Raw genomic sequence first — 18,333 nt, forward strand, 5'->3', positions numbered from 1 at the left:
ATGGCTTTCAAATGAATAATCAACTCCACTAATTGAACAAAGAATTTCTTCTTGGTTTTAGTCTCTTAGCAAAACCTACTTTAGCCTGATCAAGAGTTTATCTTTTTCTGCAATGACATGTTTTGTCTGGAAATATACAGCAGTGAATTTTAGGAAGGTATTTTGAAGAGATACAAATATTTTTGCAGATGATTTCCTCAAAATATGATTGTGGTTAACAAATGCACTGACCACTGTAGCTATGTTGCACATCAAAGTGGAGAGCTTTATTGTTTATAGTACTTTATTGTTTTAGATACTGTATGTTAGGTACGGATATGAATGTGCATCTCTTGAACCTTATCACTACTATTGGCCGAATCCTTTGCATTCAAAAACTGCTTAAGTTATAGGAGTAAGAAAAACACTATTGCAAATTAAATTCTGAAATTCAGAACATTTCCAGAAGTCATAAAAATCACCAGTCTTTTTGTTTTCCACCTCATGAATTGAGCTATTTCAACAAATTTATGCCTTTCCAAATGAAAACATTTCCAAATTATATTCAGTCAATGTTCAGCATGTAACTAATAACAAATCTCAAAGTACCTAACCCCTCAGTGTCTTTGCCAGTGTGCCAGAGCAGCTGCACAAACCCCTACCAAAACTCAGGCCTTCTCAAACAAACTCTTCAGCTCCATCATCTGGACTGTAATGGATTTCTAAAACAATAATAATTACGTGAGTTGACCGAGGCGGAACAAGGTTTGGCTCGGCCTGCCCTCCATCCTGACTAATTGTGAAGCATACAGAGAGCCACTTCCTGGAGCTTCCTCACTAATGGTTACAGACGACTGACATTTCAGAGCAAATAAAATGTCCCCCAGCTGTCTAAATAACTGGGTTTAGAGCCTCCTCTCCCTCTATGTTAAATTTCGACAGCAAGAAACCAGGAACTCATCCTACCATAAGTGTCACACAGAGACTCCAACCGTTAACCTACAATTTACATCCGTTTCTCTGAGTAACTAGGTTCCACTACACCTGAACAAACTATTACACAAAGTACATCTGTTACATTTCTTTAACCTACTGTTTAAGGAGGATGAAGCTGTCCAAGTTTCCATTAGCTCAAAAAAATGGATTGAGAATGCCTTTAAAAGCCTTTATACACCAAGCACGCCACAAATCATTTGACAGACAATGTTATGATGTGTCTCTTGTCTCAGTACTGGGGCTGGCTCGAGGGCACAGTCACCCCTGACTGATAAACACTCCCTTAGTTATCTGTAGCCACAGCCTAGGGGGGAGTCAATGGGAAAATGTACAATCTGTGCTTGGGTTACAGCTGCAGATCCAGCCAAAGACAGGTTAATGGCAATATCATGGAGTGGCTTCAACTTTAATTTCAATAAACTCATTAAAATTTGAGACAAGTCATTCCACTTGATTCAAGTGTCTTGTAAATGGCTCATAAATGTCCATGTCTTTTTATAAACACTAGGGTCAGTTACATATCAGGCCTGGCAGAGGGACACTTACTCAAAAGAGGCTCTCTTCTTTGTTTTTACATAGAGGCAGCACAGATGACAGTAAAATAAACAAAAGAAGAAGAATATAAAACAAGATACAGACCTCATCCTGTCAATGTTAAAGAGGCTCTTACATGTATGGACTCACGCAACATGATGACTTTCAGGCATACAGTATTATCTCTCATCTCCTAGCAAATATACTTTGTTATGCTATACACATCTGTTACAAAAAGAATAGCTCTAAAACAATGACAAACAATCCTAAGCATAAAATGGAATAAAAAGTAATGTCAAATGCATAGTTAATGGGTCAAATATATTGTTAAAAGCCACATAGAGCTGTATCAACGTATATTTGTCAGTCATACTTGTGTGCATGCAGTGAACCAGATAGAGCAAGAGAAAGAGTGTATATGAATCAGACTGTTTGGCGTATATAATGGGTGAGCAGCTTTTTTACAGCACTAAGGATGCCATGTTTGCCATCCAGTGCTTTCAGTTTAAATAATTTTTTGCCACAAAGGGGCAGAAAAACTGACAGGTACATGGCCACCACTATATCACCAACATATTAAGATGCTATGACTATATTGTTATTAACAATGGCTTAATACTCACAAATACAGCAGTTGTTTTATATGCCAGATGAAAATATGAATAAAAGATATAAAATCCCTTTACACTGTGATTTTGAGTTGTCAGAGATGTAAGCTGACAGTTGTGAAAGAAACTTGGTCATCAGTCCAAATCAGTGGCCCTGGATCTCACTGTGAGACACATCCACCAATGGTAAATTTGGAGCTTTGGGGACTGAAGACAGATAGTCAGATATTGTCATGAAATTTATGACCAAGTTCTCACATGTAGCTACTATGAGCCACATCTACAAACCAACTCATCACAATATGAGATGAAATGATGCAGAATACACTGGCCAACGCACTCATTTGCACTCATTTTTGAATCAAGATTAGGGAAAAGAAAAAACACTCTAGTGTGCATCTAAAGAATCAAGGTAAAAGGAAAAAAACAAGTTTGTGTGACTCTGGCAAAGAGGAAAAGCTTGTGGATCTGCATCTTCAATACACAAGAGTAGTACAGGTGTATGACAGTTCTCATATACTTTATCCTACTTATGTTGTGGCGCTACAATTCACCAGGCATTCATTGCATGGCTCAAACTGATATCATACAGTCTGACACAGATTGACGAGACTGTTTTCACACAATCTAAAGGAGCGTTAAACCTACACACACATACCGTATGTAAAACTCCTCAACAATTCTGAAATTAACATCTCGTTAAGAAGTATTACCAGTTTTCTTCTCTTCTTTGCAATTACAAACATGCTCATTCTAAAAGTGAGAAAATAAAATAAAGGTAGCAAATGCTACAGAGAATACTGCCAGAGGGAGCAAAATCTTAAAACATATGCTAATGCTTCTCACACTTTGTCTAACACACACACACACACACACACACACACACACACACACACACACACACACACACACACACACACACACTCGCTCTCTCACCTGATGTGTTCAAAGTGAGATCTTCCCTAGAGGTGAAATTTGGGATATATCAGCCAAACGTCTGTAATCTTAGCCTGTTTAAAAAAAAGGCAGCCAGACTGATGAGGTCTGTTTGTCCATATTTATTGTTTGAACTTCATTTTCATTACAAATTCCTTGGGCCACAGGTTTCCATTTGTTTTAAAAGACAAACCATTCCAGGATTGTTGCAGGCTACACTTTTCTGGTCAGGACTCATTAAATGGTTACAAAAAGTAAAACACAAACTATATCATTGTGGTATTGCACTATTTCTTCATTACATTTTCTATTACAGTATGTACCACTACTATGGACATAGCCTTCCATACCTTAATCTCTGCTGCTTATTGTACTTCAGCAAACAATGTTTCTGTTTAGAAAGAGCTCAATGGACAGACATTTATTCAGAAAAATGTGTGAGTTATGATGATAGAGAAATAATAAGCAATTCTCATCGACATGTGTCACGCATTGACTAAAATGACTGCAGTCCACACCTTCAAAAAGAAAGTGTTCAGATAAGTGAGACATCAACCAGTGACAGACCTCACAGCCATTTGAATTTATACAGATGTCAAAAGCTTTTCAGAGTGTGACAAATTCAAAATGTCCCATGTGAATGCCACCTTAGCCTCATCTGCAGTGTTACAAGGGGCTTGCTTCCTTTATACTAACATGTGGAATCCAGCCCAACCAAGACTATGGGATCTTTAAGCTGAGTTATTCCTTCCAGTGTCTGATAGATCACCTTCCCAGCTTGACTAGTGTGGTTTGAGGCAATTTCATTTTCCAAACCCTCACAGAAGTTATCTAAATGGATTGTACAATAATCTGTTGTGCCCTGAAACCACACAGCAAATAATTATTCTGTGTTCAAATGTTTGACAGCAAAAATTAGTAACAATCACCAAGAGAGCAGGTGTTTTTCTCCACACACCGACCCCTCCACCCCCCGCCCTGAGTGCCCGCAGCAGAAAAGGTTGTGTACAAGGCTAGTATTGATTTTGAAACCATTTGACAAAGGATAAATAAGATGGGAGAGGAGGGAGGCCTTAGCCATGAGGTTTTTGATCAATCAACATGTCACAGCTGGAACTAAATTCAATTCTTATTTATCAAAATCCCCTGCTTGGTTAGGATGCTATGCAACAATGCTTTGCAGAGGCCCATAATAGTCCTTTGAGCTGAAAGCATCACTGTCACCAGCATAGATTTCATGACGGAAGTACTTTGTAGGGAAATCTTTATCATGTGAAGACAATACATTCATTTGAATTGCATGAGGTCATTGCATTTTGTATTCATACAAAAGACTGCCAACATCAGGGAACATAAAAACCACTATTGACTGAAATCGTGTGCTATTGAGTAAGATATGTAGTTGCTGTTGTGTAGGTTGAGTATATGATTTCATTTATGTCTACAGATGAGCAGCTATTACTTTTCATCCCCATGCATCTGCCCCAAACCCTGTAATTTCAGACATTGTATGTTCATAAAACACTGCTCAGAGGTCAGGATCCAACCAGTGATTTCACAACAATACAGTCTGATGAACACTAAACACCTGCTGCACCTTCACTCAAACACGTTTGATTAAGAAATCAATTTTCTGTCATCTACCCTTGAAGTCAGATAAAACCTTTCTTGACTTAAGTTATTATTGAAGGAAAATTGAAAAGAGGTCACATTTTTAAAGCTGTTCAACAATCCACCCACTCATCCACCTTTGCTCCACCTCTAACCTGTTATACACCTCAACTCAACCCATGCTACTCTCGTTGACAGTGACACTGTAACATTTCCTGGGGTGCGGGATGCAGGTAAGAAAGAAATAGAACCCCCTTTTACAGGTCGCCTACTTATCACATGGTCAGGACAAACACAAAACCAGTTTACCTAATGTACAAGTCTTTGGACTGTCAGAGTAAACAGGAGCAACTGGGGGAAACTCACACAAACTAGAGAGGAACATGCAAACTGTTAGCCACTGAGTCATGGACTCATGAATCCATTACAATTCATGACTGGGCCTTTGAAATGAAAATGATAACATTATGCTTATTTGCATATCAAACACATAAATTGCTTGTGTAACAGACGTTAGCATGTAGGCAAATTAAAGCAAATGCTCTTCTGATTGTAATAGCAGGTTATTGCTGTGGATTCTTGTGGATAATTCCTGCCCTCACAAAGTCATGAGTGGTATCAAGTATCATATAAAGACAAAGGAAATGCTTGTAAATAGCTAATTCAAGCCTGAATTGCCCAAATCACAAACTAATTCATCCTGTTCAGGGTTGTTTTATGATAATGATTTATCTAATGCTGACCTGATTCATACAGTGATGAAAAACACTTGTTGGTTTGTTCACAGGGAAAAAACAACTGGCCAACAACTCCAGAACATCACACAGAATTATATGAGTCACATGTTACACTGCCGAGCTGTAACAGATTGAACTGTATGAGGCAGAGACATGCACAGGTCACATTGCAACGTGCGCTGTCAATTTTCCCATCCCTCTGTTCCTTTGTGAATTAAACTCCTATTTCTTGTTCTCATGCAGCTTTAGCTTTGATGATAAACTAATTATCAAATAACATAAAAGTAGTGCAGATCTGCAAGATAATGCCCATCGCTGTAGGCTGGAGAGCAAATTCTCCCATGGTTCACTAAGAGCACGCAAGCAGAATAACAGGGCGAAGGGGGGAAAACATATTTTGTTTAAAGGTTGGATTAGAAGGGTATCCCAAATTCTACTACATGTAAATTTAGCTTCACAGCAGATTAGAAAGTTGTGTAAAGTTCGTCTTCTTTCTACAAGTCAAAATTAAGATAAGCTTTGAAAATGTAACAGAGAGTAATACTGTAATAAAAAGCCTTAAGCAAAGCAATTAAATGTGATTTCATTCCAGGAGGCTGCTCAGTGGCAAAGTAAAAGACTGTGACAGTTTGTAGACATATGTTTCCTTGACATTCTATGTTGTAAACTATATATTATATTATATGAAATGTCAGCGATTAGCTATATTTTGGTGTTCAGTGGCAACTTTATTAAGGATTCCCACTAAGAAAATGGATTTCAAGAACTCACTGTCACATAATTCTGGGTGGGCAGAGAGAGACAGATGGGGAGGATGAAAAATAGATTAAGTTGATATTTCAGATGAATTTCTTAGTATGGAAATATTTATCTTGAAAATTCATTTTGCTAATCTTCCCCTTTAGCTATGCGAAAATAAAGAATAATTTGAGGGAAGGTGTTTCAACGACATACCTATTTTATGACAATGAAAATCATGAATGAGAGCTCATTCCCAGATGTGTGAATAATCAATCTGAAATGCTTATGACAATTAACAGTGTGAGATGCAATAAGAGGTGGGCGTTTTGACAGCTTAGATTTGGATTAAACCTGGTTTAATAGGATCATTTTTCTAACAAAAGGTACTCCCTCAAACCAAGGTAATCAATTATTATGAATTATACATGCATTGAATTAAGTGTCTAACATCATTAATATGTCTCATTACTTTGCATTGAGTGCAGGAGATTTTCCCCTCTGTGACTCCTCCATCAGAAGGAGGATGGGGTGGGGTGGGGAGGGGGGTTTGTTGGATGGGGGAGAATAACAGTATTTGCATTGAGCAGAGGCGCCATTGTGTCAATGTCAAATGGAGTGTTTGTAATGTCTCTCTCTCTCTCTCTCTCTCGCATGAGCTTCATTCATTTCAAATATTTTCAGTGATGCATTAGTGTCAGGATGTGTCGGTTCCATTTCTCAAAGACGAGCGCAAGCCTGACAGCCCGGGTGGATGTGTAAATACAACAGAAAACACTTAACTATGAGATCATCTGCACTGGGTTATTAATCTTGCTTTTTAAGGGCCTGTGTGGCCTGACTCCATCTATGATCCTCCTGGCCTGGTGTTGCTATATTCTATTTTCTGTTATCCACCAGAAAAAAAAAGTCCATTAAGGAGATGAATGTATTTTAGGGGTGGCTGGAAGACAAAAGGAACGCACAAGTGCTGATTGGGTGGGTTATGGGTTAAGGGGACATTTACAATGGGCTTCTTTGTTTGGATGGGCTACAAGATACAGGTATCATATTGGTATTCCCAGTCATGTCCCTCACACAGAATGGGTCTCCTATTTATTCAAGACACATCTCAAAACTCAAAACAGCCACTAAGGATGTATTGCAATGTATTAAACACAGATACCTCACGTGAAAAATGAATCATTATTGCTAACAAACTGCTTGAAAAAGTTAATCTGACATTGTTTTATCTTAAATGTATTCATAACAACTCACTGAAGTCATTCTCAGCAATTCCAGTGCAAGCCACAGCATATATTGCCCATACAATGACTCCATGTATCATATCTGGTGGTGCTGAATCCAGAGGTGATGACATGTCTCTGCTGCAAGGCCAGACGCACTAAACCACAGGGCAATTATGCATTGTCACTCTACAACTGTAGCAATAGATGTCCATAGCTTCAAATGTTTTATGTTAAGACAGTGCAATCCTTAAGACACCATAGCCAAATGACCAGCGAAGGTTAAAGAAGCCAGAACTCTAATCAAGACATGAGTTTTTAACCATTGATGATTTCTTTATGCAAAACTGTCAAACATGGCTGAAGACTGCAGCCAATGCACAGGATCAGAGGTTCTGTATAAGGAGACACAGCAACCTGAGCTTTGTTGAATTCAATACAGGTATAGTTCAATTAATTAGAGCTAAATAAATAATGTGCAAGGAGCCTATTTAGGGGTTTTATTCTCAAGGCATAAAAGCCATTAATTATCAGGGTCAATGTGAGAGAGGGAGATAATGGAGAGCAAGGGTGCATTGAAATGAGTGGAACAGGTAGAATTCTGAATGTCAACTAAACTAGCAAACCTTATCACTACATATATCACACATGAGCGACATAAGAGAAACAATGCCAGACTACTGATCAGTTTTAGTGCTCATAGCTGTATCACAGACACTATTTCCTGAAATAATAAAAATATATTGCACAACTGAAACAAAAAAGACAACGACACTCCCCTGGAATTACTCTTCCTTGTTTTTGAATGTCCAGGGAGGCAGGTGAAGTCTGCCCTTATTACCAATGTCAGAGATTCGATTAAGCACGAGGAAAGCAAATGATCCCAATGAACTAATGATTAATCCGGCAGGTCTATTTACTAATGTACCAGAATGCATTAGAGGCATAAGTTAATGGGGACAGGACATCAATTCAAATACAAATGAACCACATTTGCATTGGACGCTTATTGACTGGTGTAACAAAACGAATTACAAAAGGTAATCTACTTATAAACCTTAAAGACGAATGAAACATGATTCCCAACATATCTACAATTTAACTTGGACCCACTCTTGCCTCCAGAAATGACAGCATCAATACAAGCAGATTGACCAGTCTGTCGTCAAAATAAAACATCTGTCCAAATTAAAGGAAAGGCTAGAAATAATTGACCTGATTTTCTGTCAGTGCATAAAGACAAGTGTTTATTCTGAGTGGGAAACACAACTTATACCTACCTCTATAAACTATAACCTGCAGGTATGATCTCCAGCATCACCGGAATCATAAAATATATTGTAAACCAACAACAAGCAATTTTTGTGGGTACTACAGTTTTCTAACTAACTGCCACCATGCCTATTAGTGGCAGAAATTTTCCCACACTCCCCTCCGCAAGGCAAAGGACAGTGTGTGGGATCATCAGACCTGCCAGAGGCGACAGTGCTATGGCACTCCAGAAATGGCTCCTGCTGAGCACACGCCCTTCCCTAGGGGTGAGTAAAAAACTAAAAAATAAAAATACTCCTCCCGCTTTGTGGATGAAAGGCCCAGACTTAATCCTCACTTTGTTCTTGTACATAGATGAACATGAAAGCCCACTTCTGTGGATTGCCTCTCTCTAGGCCCTTGGGCACAGTGCTGGACCCAGAGCACAGTCTTATCAATAATGCTGTGCTCTTAACTATAGGCTTAAATTGGTGGAAAATATTCCACAATTTGACGGAAATCTATCCATCCCCTCTTCCCAGCGGTAATGACACTTTTGCTAGCTTGTCTAATACCATCTAGTAAGTGATTTTTGTTAGGGGAGGAGGGGGGGTTTAAAAAGAGAAAAGCAGCAGTTCCATTTGATGTTTCGATCTGAGATTGATCTCAGAGGAAAGACTCACATTCTGAAAGTAGGATTATTGGCTTCACTGGCTCTCCTCAGATGTCAAAGATCTTTGAACAGCCTTGTAAAGTGCACTACTTCCAGGCTGCTGGTGAACTGCTTATGAACTCATCAAAAGAGCACCTGTCTCCATATTAATGAGGCACCATGCACTTGACAGGGGTCCTCTTCCCACACATACCTGTTCCCCTGAGAACCTCACCGCTTTTCCTGGAAACCGGAGAACAAAGGTGCTTCTCATTCTCAAGCTGGTGTCTCCTCACATTCACACTTTGGAGCAGGCTCACAGGATCATCTGAGGTACACAGTGCCACACTGAAAGTACAAAGAATCAGAACTCATGATCAGAAAGACAGTAGTACAGATATATAATTGAAAACATCTGCCACATGCTACAACAGTGCATGGGGCAACGTAAAGCTGCAAGCCATCCTGCAGACTGCTGACTACACATTCTGCAGTTTGTATGTTCAACAACTCAACAGCTTTTGCACTTTGCCAAAAATCCTGTAGTTGTAGATCAATATCTAAGCATAACGATAGGTCACAAATTAAAGGAAAACCAATATCAAGTGTCTTAGTAAGGTGTTGGGCCACCACATGCCACCAGAACAGCTTCTATGTGCCTTGGCCTTGATTATACAAGTGTCTGTAATGCTACTAGAGGGAGGAACACCATTCTTCCAAAAGATATTTCCATTATTTGGTGTTTTGATGATGGTCTTGGAGGGTGCTTCTAACACATCAGTCCAGAATCTCCCATATGTGTTTAACTGGATTGAGATCTGGTGACTGTGAAGGCCATACCATATGATTCACATCATTTTCATACTCATCAAACCATTCAGTGGCTCCTCATGCCTTATGGATGGGAGCATCCTGAAAGAGACCACTCACTCAGGACAGAATTGTTTCATCACAGGATAAGGGTGTAATGACCCTTCCCTCTAAGGGGACATGGTGACAGAGTCTGTCACTGTAGGGGTCCAGCATTTAGGCCTGTGCTGTTTTCTTGGTGGACACCACACACGCAGAAGGATGACTCATCCGACTATATCAATTTTTTCCACATCTCTGTAGACCAGTATCTATGGTTTTTGCTGTTGTCACTTTAAAGACTATTCCTATTGAAACACCAGCCAGTTGAGGCGCCTTTGTGCCTGAAGCTCCTGCCAACCATACCCCAACAATGAAACCAATGAAAAATCTTTCACAGTCACTTTCAAACAGATCTTTTCTTCTGTCTGATACAAAGTCAACTGGGCCTTTCATACCTGCCACAGAACATGATTGTTAATTGCTTAATTCCAGTGCATTTGTTATGTTTCTCCCCTTAATTATTCAGGTTTTTTTCTTTAATTTGTATTTTTTCAGCATTACCTGTTAAGTTTGAAAATGACAAATCACATGGTGGTGCTCTAAAAGCTGTTTTAGTTGTTTTAATGTGAGCTCCTGTTGCCATTGCCAGGAATACAAAATGTACTTTTTGTAGATTTTCCTTAGCTCTTAAAAGTTTTTTTTTTAATTGAATAATACTGTCACAAACTAAATTGTATGTGTGTGAAGATCAGCAAGTCATATAACAAGATAACAATGACATCTGATGAAAGTTCGGGGGTTTCTGTTGTGTGCTGCAGAATGGGGGGTTAAAGTGATATTAGTGGTCGTACATTGTGGGGTGGGGGGTTTGTAGCTGTCGCGGTGGGGTGGGGCGTATCAGCATGGCTGAACTGTAATTGATAATGTAAAGGCAGATGGGAGTCTCCAGGGAGACAGAAAGAATCCAAGCAGATGGCCAAATTGCTGCTTATTTATGTGGAGCAGAGGACTCAGCCCCCTGGTCCACATGGTATGATGGATCATTATAGCTCTCAGTCCATAAACACCAATATGCTTTTAAATCTGGATGGCAAAGCTGAAGAAAGCCAACAAGCAAAAGTGCCATATTTCAAAGGTGCTGTCAGGAGCATGGAGGTGCAGAAGGGGGGTTACGGTAAACAACCTATGCTACAATGAATCTAATTAAAGACCATCCACTCACAACCTCCCCTGTCTACCTCCCCAGAAAGACGGAAAGCAGAGGTTAGCCAAGTGCAAACCTCTCAAGTGCTCCGTCTGCACTGAGAGCTGGTGTTTTAACAGATTCGCCAGTTAAGAAGCTGACAGTAGCAACAGACATCTTTCCCATGGAGAGCCAATGTATACACATGTTTATTTCCTCAGCAGCAGACCTCTGGGAGGAGTCAAAGTAAAATGTGAACACAAGCACCCATGCTCACACATGGGCATGCTCGCTCGCTCGCTCGCCCGCCCACACACACACACACACACTTGTGTTAGTGTTCAGTGTGTTTTGATGACACCGTCATTATCTTCGATCAGCTGTTGTGTGTGCAGACACAGACAGATTGGTTAATATGGTTGAGGCCCCTTTGATCCCACCCTGTCCCTGGGTTAACTCTATTAATGTCACCCTGAACCACCTATTTCATATTTACTACGACTCTTTCATCTCCCCATGCAGTAATTGGTCTCCTAATGTGAGAGCACTGATGTGAAGGCCATCCATCGGACTGAAATTACAGAGCATGCTCTCCTTTCTTCTCATAAAGACACTTCAATACTAACCAGCTTTTCAGTGTTGGGGATTGTAGCTTTAAGCAACTGTTCTAAATCATTTCTACAAAGTTGTCCATCTTTGGTCAAAAAATTGCATTAATAGAACAAAAACATCCCTGAAAACTCACTGCTTACACTTGGGATAAATGACTGTGCCTCTGTGTTCAGCAGAAAAACAGGGTAAGCACATGAGTTAATGTGGGCTAGTTCTAAAAATCTAATGTCTACAATTAAAATACTGTGAACTTTTTTATGAAAAGGCAATTTCTGCTTTGGAAATTCTTAAAAGCAAACAAGAACAGGTAGCCTGAATGCTAACCTATGCACAATGAAGAAGAAGATGAAGAGTTATTAGAAAAACAAACTGCCCACAGAACAGGAAAGTAAATGTGTCATTAAATGGGGAATGCATAACACCTCCCTGGGCCTCCCATATTTTACATTCCAGAGTAACACCAGCGAATATTAATATTTGCTTTTCATTTGAAGCAGCAGTGGTAAGGAGTGAGGAGTGAAAGGGGGGGGGGGGGGCACATGTGACCTTCAGACAGGATATTATCGTGAGTAAGTAAGTAAAGCTTGATTAGGGCCAATGAAATAGAAGTTTACTGTAATTGAGGATATTTTTTCCAAAAATAAAATGAAAATAAATATGCCTGAAAAGACCCACATTGTGAGGCCTCATAAAAGCTGACTGTGAGGTGAAGGCTTTCTTTGTGTGTGCTACAATGATTGACAGAAATGATGAGAAAATCATGCAGTCAAAAGCAGCTACCTCCGTGTGTCTTTCTGAGACTAGCTGAAAGCAGGAGCACTAGTGTAGGGGAGGGCTTACTTAACACCCCACATTACACTTCCAGTCACAAAGAGAACGATCACAACGTGAAAGAGCAATCGCACAGTGGAAGCACTCTGGTTCTAAACGGAGAAGTTTAGCCTGAGTAATAGACCCTGCTTGGAGAGTTGATATCTAAAGTACTAAACACTGTGAAACATCACAGGGAAACTAATCAGTGAGTGATTTACAGCAGCGGGGAGTGAGGGCCCCTCCAACCTTTATAAGAAGTTTTTGTTTGTCTGTTTATTTGTTTCTTTGGGTCATACTGTCATAATTTTAGCCTATGTGTACCTATAGGTTTATCATACCACTAGACTAATCACTATCATTGTAGAGACTGTAAACTGTAGTATTACAATGAATGATTCAAGTTGAACTGTGAAAAGGAGCATGTATTTTGAGTTTTTTGCATTATAGAACTACCTTTTGGTGAAATGAAGAGGAGCAAATGTTGTTTGTTGCTGAATAAAAACAGGTCTTAATCTCATACTTCCAAATTTTATTTCCAAATTGAACTCTCCATACTGGATTTTGTCAAATGTTTCCAGAAGAGTACTTGTGTCCACAATTCCAACAGTAACTTTCAGGAATATAGTATTACAATGTCCCACACATTGGTCAAAACTACAGAAGTAGGTTAAAAAATGATTGTCTAAATTTCCAAGAAAGCAACAGGATTATTATGACTCATAACACATTTGCCATCCACCATAGTGATCATTGTTGGACTGATACTAATGTCAGTACAATAAAGCACTGTCACAGCTGGTGCTGATGAATCACTAAAAAGTAATCTGAGGCACTAAATAGACTTCTACAAAAAAACATCATTCTTCTTCGCAACATGTGCTGGAACCACAGACGAGTACAGAAGAAAAACTGGGTCATTTGTTTGAAATATTGGGCAATTTTCCGTCAATCAAAAATCATTCCTTAACCTCATGTGCAATAAAATCCCAGAGGAGCACTGATTTCACACACGAAACAAATAGGATGTGGGTAACTTGACAAGAATGAGGGCCATGTTTCAGATTTAGGAGAGCACCCACTCATTCTAAACTTCAAAGACAAATGTCTTATTCTGCTCAAATGGTGTCAGTGTCTGCACTCAATTTTGATAATAACTTGCTCCAAGAGAAAGAACGAATCTGGAAGCAATTTGTGATAGTGCAGCCAAGTTTTCTTTTTCCTCTAACGAAAGTTATTATAACTATTGACCTTTCCAGTGCTTGAATGGCATTCTGGGATGCCACCGCTGCTCTCAAACGGAACTTTTTAATTCTGTGCGTCAGTGTTGTTTTAGGCCTCGTCTCCTGGGCAAAGCACTTAAACTATTACTGTATGCTCACGCTTATGCCACACTATTTGAACGGTGGGTCTCTCTGCTGTTCTTGTACTGTTGGTGACATTGTAAAATCGATTCAAAAGACTGCTATTGTAACGTAAGGTGTGAACCTGAAAATCTAGGTTTTTTTGCCTACACATTTATTTTTTGACTTTTTTGCCACTTGTCTTACATTCATTTCATGACATGTCTATTATATAGAAAATTTCCACTTAAAGGTCTAAAGAGAAACAGATATTAGAGTCGTCCTCAACTGGTATTATGATACATTTTAACAACCTGCTGAGCTCTCTTCCTTTTACACTGCTGCTCCCTTGTGGTGTATCCAGATATGATAGGCTGGTTTGACAAAGTGTGAATCTAGTAGTCTCAGGTGATTAATTAGCAACAGGATAAGAGATGCATTGTTATGTTCATTCCGGTTGTAGAGTTAAAGTAAAACTTGTTATAATAAACAGAAATGATGTAAAAATAGCTGCAGCTTTGTTTAATTTTAACAGAAACAATAGCGTATATAGTAAATTCTACGGTTTTAAGTTTGTTTTATTTGATATTTGCCTCATGTGATTCTTCTAACACTGCCAAATACACCAGCAGCAACAAGTTGGCTTATAATGATAAATGTTGATTTGGCTCTATGCTAGAAATTTGTTTATTGAAAGCTAATTCCACACATCCACTTCACCTCAATTCACACTTGTCTCTCAGTCATATCCTCATCTTGCTATCCCACCACCTTCACCCAGCCCCTGTCTCTCACCAAAGCAATCAGGTAAATCCCACATTAACTCCTAGGAAACAGCCCATTAATATTTCACTTGTTTCCAAGCCTGTTTGCACTATACATCAATGCCCAGCCGCTCCTTTCAAAGCGATACATTAGAACTATTTTCAAAATACTTCATTGTCAGCCTGTGGCAGCCTCATTACTTATTAAGATAAGAGAAAAGATGTGCAGGAGCAGTTGGTGGCTCAGCTTGCTTTAAAAGCTCCTTTCTACTGTTTCCACCTCCCTTGCCTGCCTCCTACTCCACCTCCCTCTCCTCCTCCTCTGTACTCATTTGTGTGCTAGCGCTGTCAAAGAACCTTTAGGAAGTTCCTTGGCTGAAAATAAGTGGGATGTTAGTTAAAAGAAAAAAGAAAAACATGACTGCCATTCTGGATAAAGTGTACTAAAATAACTGCTTAGTCAGCAAACTCAGACCACAAATCAGATTCTCAAGTACAGTTCATAGTAGTAGGTAGTTTATATATAGGTCAAAAAACCCCTCTCAAAAGCATACAGTACAGTATGGCATATAAAATATTTTTCAAAAATATATCTTATTATTATCATTACAGACATTTTTTTGCAAATCTTGCATAACATTGGTTTCAGCTCAAGACAGCAGTTACATATTAGTAATTTTCTGATTATTCTGTTAACACTGGAGGGACAAGTGGGGCCTTAAACATTAACATGTTTTGTTTATGTCTTTACATTAATATTAAATCACATTCATATTGTCCTCTAAAAAGCTAATAGTTGGACAAAAAATGTGCCCAGAAGGTCACTTCAGGCATATCAGGAATATCTGGAGAGCAGTTACAAAGGATCAGGAGCAATACACTGCTATACCGGGGGATTGGCAACAAAAGAGAGATTGCAAAGTTATTGCCTCATCCTCCCCCACAAAACCTAGGAAAAATTTAATTGCTATTAAAGGTGTTCAAATTCTACTACAAAAGGAAGAAAAGATCAGAGAGAGAGATGTGAGAACATTATGATCTTACTTTATAATCTCCCTTTACTGTCACTCATCCAGCATGATGGCAAACCATTGTATATATACGGGGAAATGTGTCCAATGTTTTATAACAGGTCTCTGTTAACGACCCATAAAAACTCTTTGACAGCTGAAGGACTTTGTTTTTGGATCAATTATATTAATGCTGTATAATACAAAACACATTTTCATTTTAGAGAACTACACTATCTTCCAATCCAAATTGGGGAAAATGCGTAAGATCCAAAACCCATAACGAACAAGTTCATAAACAGAAACCAGGCAAAACAGTGGAAATTACCCAGGTGATATTCTGAAATGAAACTCTGGGAGGTCAGCACTGGGTTGGATGGAAACTGTGTCTGGCACTAATTTCCTACAGTGACACAAAGTCTGCCTCAGTCCCTGGAAAGTCAGGATGAAGAAATATGCTGTGTCTAGTGAGCATAGTCACATGCTATCTGGTTAAAAGCAATGGATACACTGAAGAGCCCTCCTGTATAAAGTGCATCTCAAACTTAAGGGCATGCTGTTTGTCAAACTTGTGACATGTGACAAAGATCTATATCAGCCAGTTAGTCAGATAGCTGCATCTACTGTAAACTGAATTTAGGGCGTTTTTCACATACGACTTTTTGAGTTGTCATAGCAGGACCTTGGACCTGGAAGGCCTGAATGGAGTTTAGCCATTATTAATATAATTAATTACACCTGCGCTTTTCCTGCAATGACATGACAAAATGTCTATGCAATGGAAAAGTCCTGTATATATGCTAGAGTACAGTCACGAACTGAATGTTTCATCAACAAAAACAGAACATAGTGAGGGTAAAACAGCTACCACGAGTTGTAGTTCTACTGCTATTATTACTATTATTATTATTATAATTATTAATGTCATTTATTATGGCTTTAATTGTAAGAAACCAACGTCCAACTAACTTTTGGACAAGGTAAACAGTACACCTACTGTAGCATTAACAAATTTTATCGAGCTAAATAGCAAAATGGCTAACACTGGCTTCAGCTAGGTGTGTTTAAAACAGTGTTATTTGTCAGGGGACCTAACGTTACCTCAGTCTGTGATGCAGGTGGTGCAGCGGCGTTAGCAAGTATCCGCCATCGTCGTCTTCACAGTGCTTCTCTCGACGACAGGTGAATCTATTAAAAAGCTTTTTCTGTGTCAGTATCAGTAAATTCTAGTCAGTTTTGAAGGCCATTTCTGTCGGCTGTGTTCTCCTTTACGTCTCTGGAAAATACTTTGTGAAGAGCGACACTTTCTCCAAACAAGGCTTTTTTTCCGCCTCAGGTGTTGACCTTTCACCTCTGCTTCTTTTCCCGTCATTCTCGCTGCCTCGTCGCGGTGAATAAAAGCAATGATGCTCATTTATCTACTGTCATTGCAAACGGTAAAACGGGAAAAAAAAAAAAAAGAAAAAAGAAAGAAATTTCTAAATAACATGTCAGTGATCATTTTTTTGTCTTTTCTTTTTTTTTCAATTCATAAATCAGACACAATTCTTAATGCAGTTCTCAAAACAGTCAAAAGTCACCTGTGCAAAAGCCACTAAATGAATTAAAAACACGTTCACATGTCTAAGGCAGAGTCAATCAATTCAACATTATCACCAATGAATAATACCCTTTCACCAGTGCTCTAGGACTTAGACACCAAATGTTTTTTTTTTAAATAAAAACCTTACTGACTGTGGACTGACTGTGGAGGACAGTATCAAGGTGAGTTAGAGGTCTGTAACTGTGATTGATGAACATACAAACAGTTTTTATGAGTTGTTAGAGTCAGATGAGAAATGCATCAACACAATGACAAAACGTTGTTAGTAGTGAAATATGTGTGGACACAATAGCAGTTTGTGCAAACACAATAAGAAATTATAATGTGTGTGGGGAAATTACGAGCTGTTTTGAAAACTGCACACTTTGTGATGTGCGAATTGCATCAAAGTGTTTGAGACAAACTGCAATAGAAAATGGAAACCCTGTGGCCACACCACTGTGCAACACTTTCTGAAACCACCTCTTCAGTTCTCAGCTACTGTCGGCTGTTTTTCATGGAGTCACTTAGGCTGGAAACGCAGTCACACTTCAGGGTCCCTGGTTAATTTATGCCTAAGGTGGAGTTGTATTGTTACTAAAGATACAATGCATTTTGGAGGGATACTCTGATAGCATAACATTGTTGGCATAGCATTGTTGTTGTAATTACACAGGAACATCTTGTTGCCAGGAAACAGTGAAATAAGGTTTGGGCCTTGTAGCGCCATGTATCTGCTGCTGGGAACAATGTCCAAGAAACACACAAAAAATAAACTGTGATGTCTTTCTCCCAGTTATACTGGTGAAGTATAAAAACATCAATTATTACTATTATTTTTAGAATTATAATTTATTTATATATACATCACAGTAAACCATAAATCCACAGTAAGCACTGAATTAGTAA

At 38.9% G+C, this 18,333-nt stretch overlaps 1 long non-coding RNA gene across 4 annotated transcripts in view; it reads right to left on the reverse strand.

The window, feature by feature from the left end:
* The window catches only part of LOC139627369 (uncharacterized), a 120,120-nt gene extending 102,727 nt beyond the window's left edge, over window positions 1-17,393 (reverse strand). For 2 of the 4 annotated variants that reach the window (XR_011692561.1, XR_011692560.1), the window contains exons 1-2: window positions 16,944-17,393; window positions 9,483-9,616 (exon numbers count right to left, since the gene is read on the reverse strand). This is a non-coding gene — a long non-coding RNA (uncharacterized lncRNA). The remainder of the gene's footprint in view (window positions 1-9,482; window positions 9,617-16,943) is intronic. The other 2 variants (XR_011692559.1, XR_011692562.1) reach the window with 2 other exon arrangements.
* Window positions 17,394-18,333: the final 940 nt, after the last annotated feature.

The sequence above is a fragment of the Trachinotus anak genome, unplaced genomic scaffold (genome assembly GCF_046630095.1).
Source record: "Trachinotus anak isolate AG129_WGS33_773 ecotype Australia unplaced genomic scaffold, CSIRO_AGI_Tana_v1 ptg000011l, whole genome shotgun sequence".
NCBI lineage: Eukaryota > Metazoa > Chordata > Actinopteri > Carangiformes > Carangidae > Trachinotus > Trachinotus anak.